The sequence below is a fragment of the Accipiter gentilis genome, chromosome 31, assembly GCF_929443795.1.
Source record: "Accipiter gentilis chromosome 31, bAccGen1.1, whole genome shotgun sequence".
In the NCBI taxonomy this organism is placed as follows: Eukaryota; Metazoa; Chordata; class Aves; order Accipitriformes; family Accipitridae; genus Astur; species Astur gentilis.
Window position 1 is genome coordinate 21,075,934 of NC_064910.1, and position 10,747 is coordinate 21,086,680.

Genomic DNA, 10,747 nt, shown 5'->3' on the forward strand with positions numbered 1-10,747 from the left:
GCGTCAGCTCGGCAACCGCGCATGCGCGCTGCGCCTTGTACGGCGCTCCCTGCTGTTGCCTAGCAACCAGAACGCGTTACGGCAGTTCCGCATGCGCACTGTGCCCTGTACGGCGATCGCCGCTGTTGCCTGGCAATCAAAGCGCGACATGACGCCTCGATAATTGCGCATGCGCGGCGGCTCTCCTGCTGTCGCCTAGCAACCAGAACGCGTTACGGCAGCTGGGCATTTGCGCATGCGCGTTGCGCCTTGCACGACACTCGCCGCTGTTCCCTGGCAACCAAAGCGCGACATGACGCCTCGGTAACTACGCATGCGCGGCGTCTCGGTTTATGGCGCTTCTGTTGTCGCCTAGCAACCAGAACGAGTTACGTCAGCTCGGCAACTGCGCATGCGCGCTGCGTCTTGTACGGCGCTCGCTGCTGTTACCTAGCAACCAGAACGCGTTACGGCAGCTGGGCATCTGCGCATGCGCGCTGCCCCTTGTACGGCGCTCGCTGCTGTTGCCTGGCAACCAAAGCGAGACATGACGCCTCGGTAACTGCGCATGCGCTGCGGCGCCCCTGCTGTAGCCTAGCAACCAGAACGCGTTACGGCAGCTGGGCATCCGCGCATGCGCGCTGCGCCTTGTACGGCGCTTGCAGCTGTTGCCTAGCAACCAAAGCGCGACACGGCGCCTCGGAAACCGCGCATGAGCGGTGTCGCGGTTTACGGCAGTCCTGCTGTTGCCTGGCTACCAAACCACGGTGCAGCAGCTCGGGAGCCGCGCATGCGCGGTCGCGGCCCCACGCGCCAGCGCTCTCTTTCGCCACCTAACGACTAAAGTCCGATACTGCAGCTGGGGTGCCGCGCTGGCGCGTTCTGCCAAGCCCTCGCCGCTGCCACCACGCGGCCAATGTTCGGTACTGCAGCTCGGAGGCTGCGAGTGCGCGGGGCTGCCCCGGTCCTGCACGTGCCGTCCGACGGTACCGGCAGTGCGTCCCCGGGGGAAAGTGCCGCCGCGCTCGTTGCTTCCTTCCTCCCGGTAAAGAAACGCCGCTGCCGCCCCGCGGGCGCGGTGTCGGCGGGCGCTCCGCGCGCAAAGCGCCGAAGAGCAGCGCCGGCACAGCACAGGTGCGCAGCAGCAGCGCCGCCGCCGCTGGTGCCGCCTTGTGGGCAAAGTGCGGTACTGCAGCCCGGCGTTCGCGCGCCGGCTCTGAGCCCTCCGGCGCGCCGTCGTACGGCCGGCGGCGCGCATGCGCGGTCCCCGGGAGCAGCGTGGCGGCGCGCAGGGCGCGGGTGTCGGCGGCAGCGGGCGAGCGCCGGGACCGCGGGTGAGGCGAGCGATCCCCTCCGGCGGGGGCGGCGGCGGCGGGGGCGGTGGGTGCCTCCTGCCCGCTGGCCGCCCGGGGCTGGCGGGACGGGAAGCTGCGAAGCGGCCGCCGCGGCAGGCTCCCGGTCCGCTGGAGGCGAGCCGGGCCAGGGCAGCGCCGGGCAGGTCCCCGAGAGCCGACAGAAGGGAAGAGGGGACAGAGGCGGGAACCCCCCAGGTGCGGCCAGCGGGCGCCTCCCCGAGTCGCCGGAGCTCCCCCGGCGCCTTTCCCCAGCCCCGCTCGGCCCCTGCGGCTGCCCCCAGCTGCAGCCCCTCCCTTGAAGCCTGTGCTCCAGCCGCAGGCAGCCCCCGAGCCCTGTCGTGATGGCGGCAAGCTGGCCCTCCGGTGTTCTCGAGTCTCCCTTAACGCGGGTGCCATTAGCAGTGGCGCGGGGAAGGAGCGGCGTCCATCCGCGGAAGCCCCTGTGGACAGAGGGGCTCCGGCCAGGGCGGAGCTACGGTAATAACGGTCGCTGCTGCCTCTTTCCCTCTGCCAGAGGCCACACCGTGAGCGCGGTTGTCTGTTCGTCCCCGGGTATGCCGTTGACTGCAGCAGCCTCAGGCTCGTGTAGGCTGTCTCTGCCCGGCCTCCCTCTCCTCACGGCACAGGAGCGCAGAGGGACAGGCGGAGCGCTTACTGGCTGTGGACGGGAGCTGCTGAAGCTGGAGAGGCCACAGAAAGGTAAAGAAGAAGAAACGGAAGGCCATCTGGCTGGCAGCTGCCTCCCACTGCAGGCCAGAGAGACCCTGCCTCTGTGGGTGTGGGAGGATCCCTCCTCGTAGTCCACAGCAGGTCAGACCGTCAGGATCTGTATGCGTGACCAGTAGCGCGGTACGGCCACGTAGTAAGCGAGCGAGCGAGGCTACGTGTCTAGGAGGCCTCCTCGTAAGAGCTGCGAGGGGCTCGCATGTTCCGTTATGCGGAGGACAGCCAAGCGACTGGAGTTACAGAAGAGGAAGGGAGGAGAGAAGGAGAAAGAAGCGGCTGAACTGGCAAAGTCTCCTGGCAGCGCCAAGAACAAGAGCTGCGGTGAGCCCCGGGCCCTCGGGGCCCTGTCTCCCCTCTTCAGTGTTCTGGTCCCTCTCTCCCCTGGTCCCCTCTCTTTCCCACACACCTGCCTTTTTTTTTTTTCCCCCCCTTTCCTCCCTTGTACCTCTGATACTGAAAAGCCGGTCAAAGAAACTCCCTAAGACTCGTTTTGGAGTTTTAGAAAGCAGGCATTCTTCATTGCAGCGCTGGATGCACGGGGGATAGTTCCACCTGGTGTGCATGCCACAGCTTTAGCACAAACAGGTTATATAGAATAACTAATTGCTTATTAATCAGATTAGTATACGTATACATAAAAACGACGGCAACCGATTATCATAGCACTGCCTACATCCGATCACGCGCAATGAAGGATCCATTTGAGACGAAGGGGTGCTTTTGCGACCACCGACCCATTTGAAGTTCTTGCTGGCTGTCCTCGAAGTCTTTATTCTTGTCCTTGTTCTTTGATCTTGAAGCTTAACGCAGTTTCAATCACATGTGGTCAGTTTCAGCATTGTTCCCATTTAGCGTACAGGAACATCTAGTCATAAGAGCAAGAACTGCAAAACTTAGGAGTACCTACCTCTGCTAGTTAATTGCTCGGCTATACTTTTGTCTATTGTTTCAGTCGTAGCGTTAGTATAAGATTTCTAACAATTATTTACCAAATCTCACTTTTACAGTCACCTAGCAGCAAACCACAGCTGGTACAAAGTATTAAAACCATCCAAATATTTAGATGTGCCATACAGAACGTATGGAAATATGCTATCAGAGGTGTCCGAGGGGCAGGGGGAGCGCCGGGGGGCGCCCCGAGCCCCGGAGCAGACTTGCTGGCAGGACTCGATAGGCGCGCGACTGACTGAATAGACGCTGGCCGGCCGGCCCCTTTGCCCTCCGGGCTGCGTTTGCGCTCCCTCTGCATGGGGCGAGGGGCTGTGAGGGAGCCCAGGGGAGGAGGAGGTGAGGCACTGGGGGGGGCGGGCCGTGCCCCCCGTGTTCCTGCTGGGCTCCGGCTGTTGCAAACATTCTGGTAAAGAAATCAACATTTAATCACAAAGAAGAGTTAGGTTTGATTAAGAAGTAAAATTGTGAAGCATTTGTTAAGTTTGAAACGTAGCCATAGAAACTTTAGGAGCTGTGTTATGCGTGACGCTAGGAACCGTAATATTGTTAAAGTTTGAAACAGCTAACCCTAGAGACCTCACCAGGAAGTTACTGGTTTTTCTACGTGCTGTTTCAGGAAACTAAGGAAACCGTCGTGGACACCAGTTTGCTGCTTGGAAACCCCCTTACCCTTCCCATCTTGATTTGAGTATCGAAGATGCCAGTCAGCAGAGCCAAGTGTCACTGACCAATGATTGTTTTTAAATAAGAATATTGATAAGGTTATATAATCACAGGACTGATTATTACAAAGGTTAAATTTAAGAACGAGCATAGTATGCGTTTTTACGGAAGGAGCTTAGGTAACAATGACCTGACAGGAAAAGTCTGTAAAAACTGATGGATTTTGATACTAAGTGGGACACGCCTTTGGAGGAGCGATCCCCCGTGTCCCCAGCACTGCGATAAACAAAGTGCCTGCTTCTTAACTTCACGTTGGTGTTAAGGAGTTTTATTCTGGATTTCGGTAATGGTTTTGGCAACCCAGATGGGACCTTGTGAGTGAGACTGGACGAGATGGAGTGTCGATTGAACTCCGGCCGGCACCAAGGTATTGTCGGGGAGAACCGTCACCCTCGACACGCAAAGCTCCTCGCAGCGTTCCCTGGAAAAAAGGTAAGGCGCTGCTTCTTTGGAATTTGTTTGGAAAGCCTGCCCGTGAAGCGCGGCGAAAGCTTCGCAGGGTTGGGGCTTGGAGGGTACCCATCTGCAGTGGAAGCCTAGGCGTCTGCCCGTAAGTCATAAGCGGAAGCTATTGCTGGGTTGGACTTTGTGTATTATTTGGGACAGCTGTCGTTTGCATTTGTTTGGTATTTAGTATTTGAATGTATATAAGTATAATGGTATTAGCAAAATTGTTTAAGAATAAGAGTGCAGGAAATAGAACTGCTGATGAAAAGTTGCCAGAAACATCACCGTTGGGATGTTTATTGGCACATTGGGGTGAATTGCAGGAAAAGTGGTAAACAAACAGAACTTTGAGTTATAATACTATATTGCAATTACTGTTGTTTTGTAGGAGAGAGAGTAAATGGAATAAAGTACCACATGTAGATTTGTTCTTTTTAAGTGAACCTATCTGACAGGGACCGGAGGGAAGTCTCCCAGCAGAACCTCTGGTTACAGCTTGTTACAAATATTCTGATAAGTTAAAATTTTATATAAGCTGGGTTTGATGAAAAAGTAAAGATTGTAGAATATATAGGGTTTGAAGCTCGCAATGTAGTCATCGAAACTTAGGAACATACAAAATGTGCTGTATACCGTCATAAGAAAATAAGTATTGTCTAAAATAAGTTAACCGTAGAAACTTCGACCGATTTGTTAGTTTGTAGCGTTTCGTCCTAAGAAACTAAGAGAGATCGTTATGGATCTTAGTTCTGTTGCTTAGAAACCCCACTTTGATCAAGATTCCAGTTAGTGGAATTAAGTAAGATTAACCAATGAATGTTTTAGTATGAGAATATTGAAAAGGTGGTGTGACTGAGGGCCAATCACTAGAAACGTTAAATTCAAGAATTAACATTGTATGTACTTTTATGTAAATCTAATACATGATGGCGAAAATCATACTGTGCAGAATCACATAAGAGAGGTCAACTATCGGACAAAGTGAAGAAGACTATGGAAGACCACCAGCAGGCTTCTGAAGACCACCAGAGGCTTCACCACGCCTGCGTAGAAGGACATTTACATATGCTAATGATTTATCGGACAGTTGATGATTATGTATGACATTTCCCAGAATTTTAGTGAATATGGATAACAGGTGTGTATTTAACCTGCATGATTAAACTCGACAGGTGCACACACTAGGTGGAGTGATCCCCTGTATGCCCAGCGCCGCAATAAAGCGTGTGCTTCTTAACTTCTCATTGCTGTTAAGGAGTTTTATTCCGGATTTTGGCAACAAGCTGAACTGGGAGAACAGAAAATTGAATTTGAGTTGGCACTAGAGTCACCTTTTCAGTTTTAAATACCTTAGAGGGAGAGTTAAGTTTTGAAGAAATTGGTGGTGGTGGTGGTGCAACAAGCGAACGAGAAACTAGACCCTTCTTTAAATCTTTAACAATGAAATTAGGAAAGCAAAGGGTCACTCAGCAGTTTTTGTATGTGCCAAATTCTCCTAAACTCCTGTTAAGGAGAGATCTATTTGAGAACTTAAGAGGCAGAAATTAAATTTAAAAATGGAGAGATTAAAATTTTAATTCCAGAAACTAAACGTATCGAAGCAGTGGCTTTGTTGTTAACAGGATGTTTACCGAAAGCAGAAGATTATACCTGTCCAAGTATAATGCTGTCATTCCAATCGTCTGGACTGGGAAGTTCCTGGTAAATCCAAAAAGCAGAACCTGTGAGAGTTGATTAAAGCCAGGATCGAATCCGGTAAGAATTAAACAATACGTCCCAAACCCAGAAAGTCGGAAAGGGTTAGTAATGGTAATACAAAAATTTTTAAGATACAAATTGTTAATAGAATGTGAATCCAGATATAACACCCCGATCTTGCCTGTTAAAAGGCTGATGAAAAAGATGACAGATTAGTTCAAGACCTCCTCAGAGCAATAAATCAAATGGTACAAGATATTCATCCGGTAGTGGCAAATCCTTATACTTTGTTAACAACCCTAATGGAGAAACGAGAATGGTTCACAGTGTTAGACCGAAAAGATGCCTTTTTCTGTATTCCCTTGGATCCCAATAGTCAAGAGGTTTTTGCTTTGGAATGGGAAAATCCTGAGACTGGGAGAAAAACACAATATACGTGGACAGTCTTGCCTCAAGGCTTTAAGAATAGTCTTACCATTTTTGGAAATCAACTGGCACGAGAATTAGAGATTTGGAAGAAAGAAAATAATCAAGAAATCTTGCTGAAATATACAGATGATCTGTTAATTGTAGCTGAGAAGGAAGAACAATGCCCAAAGTTAACTGTTAACTTTTTGAACTTTTGGGGAATCACTGGATATCGAGTGTCAAAAGAAAAAGCCCAAATAACCCAGAAAGAAGAAACTTATTTGAGTTTTAAAATCCTAAAAGGACAGAGACAATTGGGACCTGAGGGAAAAGAGGGAATGTGTCGTCTCCCCGAACCTAAGACTAAAAAAATTAATGACAAGCATTTCCGGGAATGGTTGAGTGGTGTCACCTGTAGATTATAAATTGTGGCTTGCTGGCCTGACCTTTATAGGAGCAGCTCAAAACCTCAAACAATGGATTGGACCGATGCCAAGAAAGCTACTTTCCAAGAATTGAAACAGGCTGTAATAGGGGTGCCAGCCCTAGCGTCTGCCAGATCTCACAAGAGACACTTGAACTTTTTGCTCGTGAAAGAAGAGGTAGAGCTCTGGGTATCCTGGCCCAATATTTAGGGCCAAGTGGGCGAGCTGTGGCCTACTTCTCGAAGCGATTAGATAATGTGAGTCTGGGATGCTCTGGTCGTCTGAGAGCCGTCGCTGCAACTGTGCTACTGATCCAGGAAGCTCGTAAGTTCACCTGAGGACAAAGGATTACTGTACGTTTCCCATATGATAACTGTTGTGCTAAAACGGAAAGGGGGGCACTGGTTATCCCCTAGCAGAATGCTGAAATACCAAGTGGTGGTGTTGCTGGAACAAGATGATGTTTACCTAAAAACTACTACCGCCGTTAACCCTGTTGCATTTTCAACAACTGACCAAGTTAAAGGAGAACTGGAACGTGACTGCTTGCAGGCAATCGCAAGAGTTTACTCCAGCTGACTGGATCTCTGAGATGTGCCACTAGAAGAAACAGACTGGGAACTATATGTCGACGGAAGCGGTTCCATCTGTGAAGGAAAACGTCTATTGAGATAGACAATAACTACTGAGGAGGTAATTGCGTTGCCAACTTTGCCTTCAATGATATCTGCCCAAAAGGCTGAATTGATAGCTCTTACTCGAGCTCTGGAACTAAGTCAAGGAAAGCGAGTCAACACTTGGACAGACTCAAAGTATGCTTTTGGAGTAGTATGTGCACATGGAGCGATACGGGGAGAAAGAGGACTGTTATCTGCACCAGGAACCACCGTTCAGCATGCAGAACAAATACTGAAATTGTTAGAAACCATTCAAAAACCAACAGCAGTCACGATAATGCACTGTAAAGCACACCAGTTAGGTAAGACTGGTCCTAACGCAGGTAACCGACTGGCTGATAAAGCTGCTAAAGAGGCTGCAGAAAAAGGCATCCTAGCACTAGTTCCAGAGGAAGGTATAAAATTGCCTAAAGAAACTCCAAATTATAATGAAAAAGATGAAGAATTAATTATTAGATTGCAGGCTAACAAAATGAAACAGGATAGGCCGTAACACCGACAGGTCGAATAATAGTCCCACCCATAATAAGAGAAATTGCCCCATTGAACATCACAAAGTATACTGGGAAACAGAAAGTGAAATATGACAAAGATTGTTTAAACAATTATAAGCAGATGTGAAATGTATATGTAAAATTATCCCCGAATCAGTAATAAGATCATCTTTGGGATTATTAAATAAGGAAATTTTTTAGAAGAATATTAGCAAATTGATTTTATAGAATTGCCTTGAAAATAAGGATATATCCTAGTTTTAGTTGATATCTTTACTGGGTGGCCCAAGGCTTTCCCTTGTCGCACCAACAAAGCAAGGGAAGTAGTCAAAGTCTTGCTCAAAGAGATAATACCAAAATATGGGGTGCCTGTAAGAATGTCATCTGACAATGGCCCTCATTTTATAGCAAAGATCATGAGACAAGTTGAGCAAAGTATTATCTATGGATTGAGACTATCACACCCCACATAGACCACAAGCAAGTGTGTGTGTGTGGGGGGGGAGAGAGAGAGAGAGAGAGAGAGAGAGAGAGAGAATGAACTATATCCTTAAGCAACAGTCGAGTAAAAGTTGTCAGGAAACCTCACTCCTCACATGGGTTAAAGTGTTACCCGTGGCTCTATTAAGAATCAGAGTATAGCCAGAAGAGAAAGAAAAGTCAAGTCTTTAGGAAATGTTGTATGAAAGACCATATCAAGAGTCCTATGTTCTGAGTATCTTGAGTGCCTTTGGAGATATGTTTTCAAAAGGTGTTATGATTTCTTTAAGCAATTCTTTTCGAGAACTTTGTCAGTATGTCTCCACAGCTGGACCCTTAGAATTGGACGTAGCAGCGCATCCCTTCCGACCAGGAGACTGAATATATATAAAATCACTGAGAAGTGGAAAGGACCGTATCGAGTCATTTTAACAACACTTGTAGCAGTAAAGGTCTGGGAGAAGAACCTTGGCTTCATTATTCGAGAATAAAGAAAGCGCCCAACAAGAAACTGGAAGTCTAAAGAAACTGGCCCTTTAAAATGGAAAATCTATAAGTAAGTTTCACGTTATCTACTTGGGAAAACAGTTGTGTAAAGTTTATAATGTTGGGGTTGCTATTAGGAATATTGTCGAGGGCAATAATCTTTTTGTGTGTTTAGAGGGTGTATGTATTTTTTTTGAGGGGTTCTAAACATGAGATAAACAAAATGAAACAATTATTGTTTGAACTATTAATCTTGATATTAACCGTTTTTGTAATTTGGATTAAAAAAAATAATCTAGTTTTGTAACTGATTCAAAGTTTTGTAAAGACACAAAATTTAACCTCAGTAACAGCCTGCCTTCCGATTCCAAAGTCAGATGAAAATCTAGTTCCATGGAGAATACTGACATTGAATTTAACCAAAACTTGAGAAAAGAGGTAGAACAATGAGAATCATTTTAGCAGATTAAATTGGATGGATTTAAAAGGCAATTATTTTTTTTAAATTTGAAAGAAGGAATTATAGCGTTGTGAATTATAACGTTACCAAACCATCCACCTCACGGACAAAAGAATTAATTTACTCGCCCTTCGGGAGAAACTTGTACAAGCACCCCTTGGGGCTGTCAGCTGCCAAAACCGTAGAGACAAGTGCAAAAAGGAACTTGGGATCATGTTTAAAATATAAAACGATGTTTAGAACTTACTGGAGTTCCAGGATCCTTGTTAGAGCCACCCAGAGTCGGGACCATCTGTGGAAATTTAGACGGGTTTAGACAACCAGAGAAACATCACACATCCTAAACAGAGCTGTATGAAAGTTTATACTTGCAGCTCCTCTGACCCCAAACTCCAAAGACTTTCTCTAGTAGCTAAAGCTCTAAGATGGGGGTGTATTTGTAGAAAGTATAATAATATTTCACACGATCTTTGGTCCCCTCTTAATAACGGGAAAGATTTAGCTTGGAGTTGACTGCATTAAAGGACAGGTGAAAAGTTCAGGGTTAACTGTTTGGGTGACTAGTGATGCTATATGATCCACTCACCTTTTCATGAAGGAGAAAAGCAAATCGTGGTCTTTAGACTTAATAACTCTATCCTCTCTCTGGAAGAAATCTCCCTTGTGGCCTCGCTCTCTGGTGGACCTGGGGAAATTGAAAAGATGATACCTGGCAATCGCCAAATCTTAGAACTAAAATAAGATGGGTATTAAAATCTGTATTTTGACCCCAGTTAACACCTCTTCCGCATCAGATGACTCTTGACATCTTTCACTCAATCAAGGCAGTGCCTGCTGCTTCACTTCACCTTGGTGTTGAGGGGTTTGGTTCCGGGTTTCGGTACCACAGCTGCGGGCCGGGGCTGGAGGAGCCGTAGGTGCGGGCAGTGAGGCTGATGGCGACGCCCCCTCTCTGGCAAGGGGAGGGGCTGCCGGGGGAGGGGCCGCCGGGAGCCCAAGCAGGAGCGGAGCAGAGCGGTGACCGGGCTGTGGCTGCCCCGAAGGAGAAGGTGAGCGGGGCCGGGCGCCCCTCAGAGCGCGAACTTCGGAGGCGGGGGTGGCCCGGGGGAGGTGGGGGTGCCGAGGCCAGGGGGGAGCCCTGGGGGCTCACAGGGCGGCTGAGAGAACGGGCGCGCGGGGGTGGGGGGGGGCGCTGATAGGGCGGCTGAGAGAACGTGCGCGCGGGGGTGGGGGGGGCACTGACAGGGCGGCTGAGAGAACGGGCGCGCGGGGGGGCTCACCGGGCCCCGTGGCGGGGCTGCGCAGTCGGCCGGCGGGTCCCGGGGAAAGCCCCGAGGAGGACGGCGGGGTCCGTGTTGCACGCACGGAGCGGCAGCGGGGCCGCGCCGTGCCGGAGCTACCCGGAGCGGCGCTGGGGGCTCGGCGGGAACTGCCGCTG

The 10,747-nt window shown here is 49.3% G+C and overlaps 1 long non-coding RNA gene across 3 annotated transcripts; it reads right to left on the reverse strand.

Moving 5' to 3' along the window:
- Window positions 1-3,454: 3,454 nt before the first annotated feature.
- LOC126052903 (uncharacterized) lies at window positions 3,455-10,719 on the reverse strand. Of its 3 annotated transcripts, XR_007510182.1 has the most exons (4): window positions 10,590-10,719; window positions 9,896-9,994; window positions 9,557-9,601; window positions 5,489-5,902 (listed from the first exon to the last, which is right to left on the reverse strand). It is a non-coding gene; the product is annotated as an uncharacterized LOC126052903 (long non-coding RNA). The 3 variants fall into 3 exon arrangements; XR_007510181.1 differs by lacking the exons at window positions 5,489-5,902; window positions 9,557-9,601 and adding an exon at window positions 3,455-4,155; XR_007510183.1 differs by lacking the exon at window positions 9,557-9,601.
- Window positions 10,720-10,747: the final 28 nt, after the last annotated feature.